An 8484-nucleotide genomic window follows, 5' to 3' on the forward strand; every position below is an offset into this window, starting at 1 on the left:
TGATCGTCTGGACTATGCCTGTACTCCATGCCTGGTGCGGGTGATGACCCAAGGGCTTTCAAATCTATTCCTCCTCCCTTTCTGCTGACTAGTGCGTGCGGTAGATGTCCAAAAGATTGTGCTTTTGGGCAGCTGAGTCCCAGTGGCTTCCCACCAGAAGTGTCTTTGCAGAAGCCCCTGCTCTGTCGCCATGTGGGGGTGCCCACGGCGGGTGCCAGCTTTCACGCGACTTGTGGCTCCTCCGTGTCTTTGGGTTTGCTCTTGCGTAACCAAAGACTGGTAATGAAGAGCAGGGCCAGCTTGTCAGACCTGTCCAAAATGAGCAATGCTGGTGGAAAGGAGTTCAGGAAAAAAAAGACTAAGTAAGGTTTCCCCTTCTGTTTGTAATTCTTTGCTAAGTGATGTCCAGCTCTCTTCTTTTACAGCCCCATTGGTAGGGTGGGATGAGCGCGATGGGACTCTCGCCAGCAAAGAGAATGGCAATTGCTGTCTTACCTTTCAGCCAATTTATGAGCACCTACAGAATAACATCTCTAATTAGAGATTAACTTTGATATTTATTTTACTTGCTGAGGCCGCAGTTTGGTTTTTTACTGCCAAAGCTTTGAAGCCAGACGGTTTTGCACGTCTCCCGGAGCAGTGCAGAGGGTCAACCTGGACACCCCTGTGCCCCCCACCCTGGGAGTCTCCAAACTGCGTCTGCTCCATCGCTGCTTCCATCTGCGGCAGCTAATGCATCACCAGGACGGGCCCAAGGCTCCGCTCTGCTCTCCCAGCAGATGACCCCGTCTTCTCCTGTGGAGCCATCCCCAGTGCTGGTAGATGAAATATCCTTTCCCTGCTGTGATAACTAGACTCAATTTGGCCCTAAACTCCTCAGCAGGATTTGTAGTTTAACCTGAAAATACACAAAGACCTGCAGTAATGCTGGTTCAAAAATAAACCCTCCCGAGAGCGGGTGAGTAGCCATGCAGTAGCTGTTGCCTTTCTCGTCAGTACCGATGTTTGTCACGTGCTGTTGATTGCGAAATGAGTATCCAAAGAGGAAAATCAAGTTCAAATTGGTGCAGTTTTTCAGTCATACCATTGTTTTGCCCCCCATTGTTATGAAAACTGCCTAGAAGTGATGTCTGTGAAACATGAGCCCTTAGAGAAATGGGATCTGCTTTTCCAGGGTTTTTCACATTTTGCACGTTGTCGCACCAGCACGCTGGGAGGATGGTTGGTGTCCTTCCTCCCACTCTGCGCAGAGATGCTTCTCTGAAATCAGTGCCTGTCCAGCCCGTAGCAATTTCCTACGAAGGAGTTCCCTTTGAATCCGTAGTTTAACAGGTCCATGCTAATGCTATGGGTATTTTCTGCAGTTGGCAAAAGTGATATTGCGATGTCCAGGGGGCTGAGGCCCCTATTTTTAGGACAGAAATGAGGTCCAGGGGGGGACAACGGGGCTGAAGGGAGGCATCCTCAGAGGACGCTGGAGCAGCAGCAGCAAACCATCGCTGTGCTGCCCCGGGATCCCCGGGCTGCGGGCAGATGAGATGAAATGCAAGGGGAAAGGTCTCCTCCTCCTCTTCCTGCAGACAGCCCCGGTCAAGCGCCATGGCATATTTTGCATGTGAAATTTAACCTGGACTGTTTTACTGTGTGTGAAGGTTAAACCATGCCTGGAGGGCAGGGTTTGCAGGTGGGCTTCCCTCCGCCGCTAACCGGGGCCGCAGCCTCAGACTTACCTTTTGTACGTCCTCCATTGGATTGTTCATTTACAGAAACTCTGTATCTACAGAAACTCTACATTTACAGAAACTCTAACTTCCTTCTTCGTTGCTGTGAGCGTACTCCTAACTGCAGGGAATCACGCTGTTGTTTCTGAAAACTGGTTCCCCCCCCCCCCCCCACGTTTTATTAAAGGAATTTGTTTTATAGAAGCGTTTCTGCGAAAATAATGTTACGCATGAATTAGTAGCTAGGACTCAGCACTGTGCGATGCAAATGGTAGCAGAAAATATGGTAGTAATGCAGTTGTAATGAGAATACTTTGGGGCTTTGACCTACCATCCCAAAATAATTTCACTGTGATGGTAGAAAAAGAAAATTACTCCCAACATTATACTGAAAAGGATTTTTTTTCAATACTCCCATTGCTGGAATGATCCCTGTTATATCTTGTACCCGAGCAAATCCCATAATTTTTGCTATTAGTTGCTAAGAAACAAATTATAATTGCTGCTCAAATTCTTTACTGTTGTACCCTCTTACTGCCCTGAAGTGCATTCATTTTCTTTTTGGAGATTAAATGATCAATGAAGTAATTCTTTCAAGAACAATTAATAATGAGAACGTTTTCAGAAAACTGCCGAAGTAGCTGCCTTGCCTAAACAAACAAGCGCAACAACAATCGCATTGATTGATCAATGAAGCGATGCGCTGCCGCTCAGCTGAATGAGGCATTCGGCACGCAAATTAAATCATTTCCGCAGTGATTACTAACGTCTGACTGTCGAGAAAAGATGATGTGTTTCAAACCTCCTGGAAATTAAGGAGGCAGAGGGTTGGGGTTGGTTTTTTTCAGGAGGGGGACTGCAGCTGGGACGGCGGGCGCGCGCGGCTCTGCTTGTCCCTCGACGGCCCATCGGTCGCCCGTGCTCATCCCCTTCGTGAAGTTTATTTTTTCAAGGTTTTTCCGCTTGTGAAGGGCAGGAGCCCAGTTCGGCGTGTTTTCCTGGCTCCTTCCTTTTCCCGGTTCTCTGTGAGAGCCCTTGTGACAAGCCCCTGCCAGGTACGTGGGGTGGGAGCCTTCAGCGTCCCGGGTGGGAGCTGCCCGCCTGCACTACGGTGGGGGGAGCCCCCATGCCTGCCTGCCTGCAGCCAGCGCCGCAGGGCATGCATCCCTCTGCTCCAAGGCTGGCTTTCACCCAGATACTGAAACACCACGCCCGGCTATTTCTTGCTCAGGTACCCCTTCTGCTTTTGCGGAGCCTGGACTCTTCAAACCTGCAGCTCTTCCCATAGGTTAATTCACGTTAACCTGGCATTTTTGTCAGCGCGCTGCCTCCCACACACACGGTCGCAATTCAGAGAGAACACCCCCAGCCAGCAGCTGGAGTTTGTTTCCACCCAGGGGCCCATGAATCTACCTTAAATAATTTAATTTTCCTATTTTTCCGTACATCTTCAGGAAGTGGTTTCCTTAACGTGGCCTAATTTCCTGTACACACCCCAAAATCTCTTTTGCTGTCTCATTTTTTTCCCTTTGACGCCTTTCAGAGCCTCTGCACCTCCGGGCTCAGGAAGTGGTTTCCTTAACGTGGCCTAATTTCCTGTACACACCCCAAAATCTCTTTTGCTGTCTCATTTTTTTCCCTTTGACGCCTTTCAGAGCCTCTGCACCTCCGGGCCAGGCAGAGGGTTTCATGGTGGTGCACAGGAGCAGCTCTGCGGCAGCAGCAACCGACGCTGTGCCGCAGAGGGTCTGCCCCTGCTTCCCCTGGCTCACCTCCCTATTGCAGTTTCCAAAAAAACTCGCTATAGCATTGCCCAGATTACAGGACGCATTTTAAATTCTGGGTCCAATAAAGAAATCCATTTTGGTCCAGATTGTCTGGTAAGAGAGGTTTCCTAAACTTCTCCTTCTTCCTAAAGGAACGGCTGTTTTGTAGCTCCTGAAACTCTGCAAATAAAGCGTTATTTTGGAGCTTGCATGTGCACATCTGTCCGCTGCCAGAGGCCCCGTCTCCCCAGGCTTCCCCAGTCCCACCGAGCTGGCTGGGCCGTGCTAGCCATCCCCCTTTTCCTCCATGCGCTGCCATACACATGTGTCGTGGTTCAGCCCCAGGCAGCAGCTCAGCCCCACGCAGCCATCGCTCACTGCCCCTGCCCCCATGGGATGGGGGAGAGAATCGGAGGAGTGAGAGGGAGAAACACTCCTGGGCTGAGATAAGAACAGTTTAATCATTGAAATAAAATAAAGTAAAATAATAATAATAACAATATAATAATAATAGTAATAATAATATACACAAAGCAAGTGCTGCCCAATGCAATTGCTCACCACCCGCCGACCGATGCCCAGCCAGTTCCCGAGCAGCGATCGCTGCTCCCCGGCCAACCCCCCCAGTTTCCATACTGCCCATGACGCCGTATGGTATGGAATGGCCCTTGGGGCAGTTGGGATCAACTCTTCTGGCTGTGCCCCCTCCCAGCTTCTTGTGCCCCTGGCAGAGCAGGGGAAGCTGAAAAGTCCTTGCCTGGCATAAGCAGTGCTGAGCAACAACTAAAACATCAGCGTGTTATCAGCATTCTTCTCCTACTAAATCCAAACCACAGCACTGTGCCTGCTACTGGGAAGAAAATTAACTCCATCCCAGCCGAAACCAGGATAGCATGAAGCTGTCAGGTCACAGCTCGTAAGAGCAGGGCACAAGCTATTTGTGGTGTCCCTGTTTCTGCAAAGTTATAGTGTTAAAATTGTCTAGGCCATCAGATAAGATTTGGGGCTAATTATGACAACTTTGGCTCAAGAGTGTCGTTTCCTGTATGCCTGTAGAGTCCCTGATACATTCTCCAGTGTCCTTTAAAGGAAAAATACCATTTGTATCGATAAAAGGCCTGATGGTCTTATCCAAAATCAGACACTGCTACTGCTTGGGCCCCAGGACTGGGTGTGGTGTGGTGCCGGGTGCGTTCTTAACAAGGGAACAAGCGAATTTATTTGAATTTTGCTGCACGCACGTATTTCCCAATGTTTCTCTCCTTTGCTGAAATCTTATCTCAGCTGCGCAAAGCGCGGTCGTCGGTGTTACAGAACCAGCTCCCAGCCTCTGCACCTTGGCCACACAGTCTCCAATGGGTGGAAGACTAGGCTAAGCCTCGCGTAAGCTCTTCTTTTTTCTTGGGGTTTTTTGATGAATAGGACCAACAGGGAGTATGTAGCAGAGGATAGATATATAACCTACTTTACTTTCATCTGTGATAGAAGGACCCTCAACTTAGAACAGAAACAGAGGATTTATACTTGCTTTGTTTCCACCCAAGGGCTATAAATAAGATGAATACATGATTACTTAAAGCAGTGGCAGGGCATTTGTAAATAATCAGCACACCTTCTCTCACCGCTAGTAATCCTGCAAGCCTGCAGTGTTATTTGGGAAGCGTATTTCAGCTTATAGCACGCAGAAATAGCGCTGCTGAGAGCAGGGAGCGTTGCACGGGGAGGTCCTGTGTCCCAGTCCCGGCGCGGCGTCAGAGGGCTGTGGCCAGGAGCTGCTGCGCCGGGCAGAACGGGCGCCAGTGCCTCTGGGCATCGCACCCCAACGAGCTGAAGATCGCAGGTCGGTCACAGCACCACGGCTTCGAAATGTAGGGAACAGCAAGGCACAGGCTTGACAGTTTATTTCTGTCTCTCTCCATATTTATTAATTTTGTCTTTAATACGTAAAATAGCATATATTCAAAATATACATATTTTTTATATCTAGGGGCTGGATCTTTAAGAACAAAATGCAGATGTTTGTTTAAAATGAACGCTTAAATGGACTAATCTGGTCCCAGTGTGCCAACGTCCAGTCATGTAAGCTTTCCGTGTGTCGTGAAATTACTACTCTCCCCTTAATTGGTTTAGTGTGGACTTGGTAATGTTAGGTTATTGGTTGGACTGGATGATCTTCAAGGTCTTTTCCAACCTAAACGAGTCAATAATTCTATGTGGTTTAACCCCAGCGGGCAGCTCAGCCCCACTTGGCTGCTTGCTCCCTCCCTCCCGGCGGGATGGGGGAGAGAATTGGAAGAGTAAAAGTGAGAAAACTCATGGGTTGAGATAAAGACAGTTTAATAAGTAAAGCAAAAGCCACACACAAACCCAAATCACAGCCCCACCCGAGCTACTATAACAAAAATTAACTCTGCCCCAGCCAAAACCAGCACACCTTGCAAAAAGCTTTGCTGTTACGTGAAGCTCTTTCTAGTCTTGAGAAAATTATCTTTGTGCTACATCATGTCAGGGTGTTATGGAAAACTCCAGCTGGACCAGGAAAGGAATAAAAAGAGAGATTTCTTGTTTTCTCTGATGTTCTGAATGAAGCAGTAAGTACTCGGGTTCTGAGCCCAGGTATTTGGGACAATTTCACTTTGAAAGGGAGTTCTGAAATTCTCTGCCTTTGAAGATCTTCTGACCTTAGGCTTAATCAGTCACGTTGACATCTCACCTGTTAACTTAATGCCACCCTTCTTTTTATATGCTCAGTGCTTAGGTCTTAAGGAAAACGGTGTAAAGCTCCCATGGTAAGCTAAGGAGAGAGCAAGAATTCATCTGTCTTTCCCTATTTTCCCCGTGGCTTTGTGCAGGATCTGCTACCGTGCTATTTATCAGCAAAATTTCCTGTTCTCTCTCTCACTCCTTGAAGCCTTTGCAACTTGCCTGCATTACCAGCAAGGTAGTTCCCGTTGGTGGCCCGTGTGGCTGCTTACCACTAGATTATTAGAGAATTGGTGCACGTCATTTGACATCTATTCCACTCTTTGAAGGCTAAAAGCGAGAATGAAAATAGTAGTAGACTATGAATATTAATGTGTGCTTAGCAATAGTATTAATCCTCTGACTGTGACTGTATTTACAGAGTATTTTTCTCAGCATTTTTTCTTAAATCAAAGCCGAGGATAGAAACAGTTCAATAGGTATGTAGACAATGTTAGAGTTTTGTTTTGGCATAACACCAGAATATAGCCCAGCTACCTTCATCGAGTACAGCCTGGCTTCTTTCCCATTACAAATCTTCCCAAACATCTTGCAAAAACTGATCCTAGAGTGGCACAGGTGTCTGAAGAGCTGTAAGCGTATGTTTTCATGCCATATTGTAATCACTGGTTTTCTGGTCTTTTATGTCCAGTGCATAGAGAATAGGACAAGGAATCAAGAGATATTTGTTATTTTCTCAGTTATTAGGATGCTTCTTGTAGCATCTCCCCTTTTGGCTCTAAATCCCCTCATCTGTTAAATGAGATAAAGCTATTTACCTATTTTGAAGAAATAATTATAATCCTTAGGTTGATCCTTAACTGATTCTATATCAATGCAAATCAGTATTGTCTTTAAATGTATGGAAAATCGCAGTTACAGGACCCCCTGGTCAAGTGTGGACTGTACCCAAAGGCCAGAGGTGGACTCTGTAAGAAAATTTCTGTTCCTGTTGATGGGCTGTAAGGCCAATGCAGAACAATTTTTATGCTAGTGGCTGCTTTTTCATTGTTTTATTTTTTCTTTCCTGTTTTCCTTCCAGAAAGCAAGATCAGGGAGTCAGTGTTGGCATGCAAAGGGCAGCAGAGCTTTAAATATGTTTGTCAAAAGTTGTCCCATGTTAGCTTTCCTGTCTGCAACAAACGTGACTGCCATTTCATGATTCATTAGACGTTGAGAGGCGAACAGAATGAAAAAATATCCTCTTTAAGTGGTGCTGCCTAGCATAATAATAGACATTTCCATAGGCAAGCTGAACCACCAGATACCCTCTGAGGACCAGAATCTCTGTAGGGTCTTTTTCATTTGTGTTTCTAACAAGTAAAAGGAAATTGTTCTTTGAAACTTCTAGCTTAGCAAGCTTGTGTCACATTATTTTACACTGTTTGGGGTCTGAATTTGCATTCATTTAGCTGCACAAAGTAAGGAGGTGCAGCAGAGCATCCTCCGGTGGGGAATGCGCTGGGTATCTGCAATGTTGATGCTCAGCCATGAAGTGAGAGGGGGCTGTGTAGTATCTCCTGCCACCAATAGAAGTATTGCTTTTGGCTATTGCAAAATCATCTGTGCTGGAAGAAAGTGTGCGAATAACACATTGTTTTGCTAGGAAAATATGAAAAAATTCTGAGAGTGAAGTAACTCCATTCAGGTCAACCCAAGGGAAAATGTCTGCCCAGATTTTCCAGATTAAAGTAATAAAGTAAAATTTTCTGAGTCCTCAGCGTTTTGTCTTAAACAGGAGAGTTGCTTCAAAATGAAATACTTCCTGTAGAAGGATAGTAAACAGGCAGCTTTTATGAAATGGAACATAAAGTCAAGGAGGATATTTTTTCTTTTTTTGGTAACGTCATAGAACGAACGATTTGATTTGGGAAGAGAACACTGGGTGCCTTGCAGATACTGCTAAGAGCCCCTGTTCCCCAGTAAGATGAGTGGCATGAAGGAAGGCAAAAAAAGCACCGGGGCTGCCTTGTCACCTATTTGGAAGCAAGGATCAAATGGCAGCGAGGTGCTGAGGATATAGCGTGCCAGGAAGAGCCATCCTGGTGAGGACAAGCAGCTCGCACTTGGTGTGATGGAGGAAGGAGAAAGCAGTCCGAGCACGGCACGAGGATCCGTGACTCCTGCAGCTGCATGTTGGCCAGTAGCATTGGTGACGCTTGAGGAAAAGCTCTCGCAGTCTTTGGGATGCAAGGTAAAAGCCTGAGGAGGAATTTTAGCCATGCGGGTAGACAAATCAGTCTGTCTTTGATAGA

Source organism: Pelecanus crispus, chromosome 7 (assembly GCF_030463565.1).
Source record: "Pelecanus crispus isolate bPelCri1 chromosome 7, bPelCri1.pri, whole genome shotgun sequence".
NCBI lineage: Eukaryota > Metazoa > Chordata > Aves > Pelecaniformes > Pelecanidae > Pelecanus > Pelecanus crispus.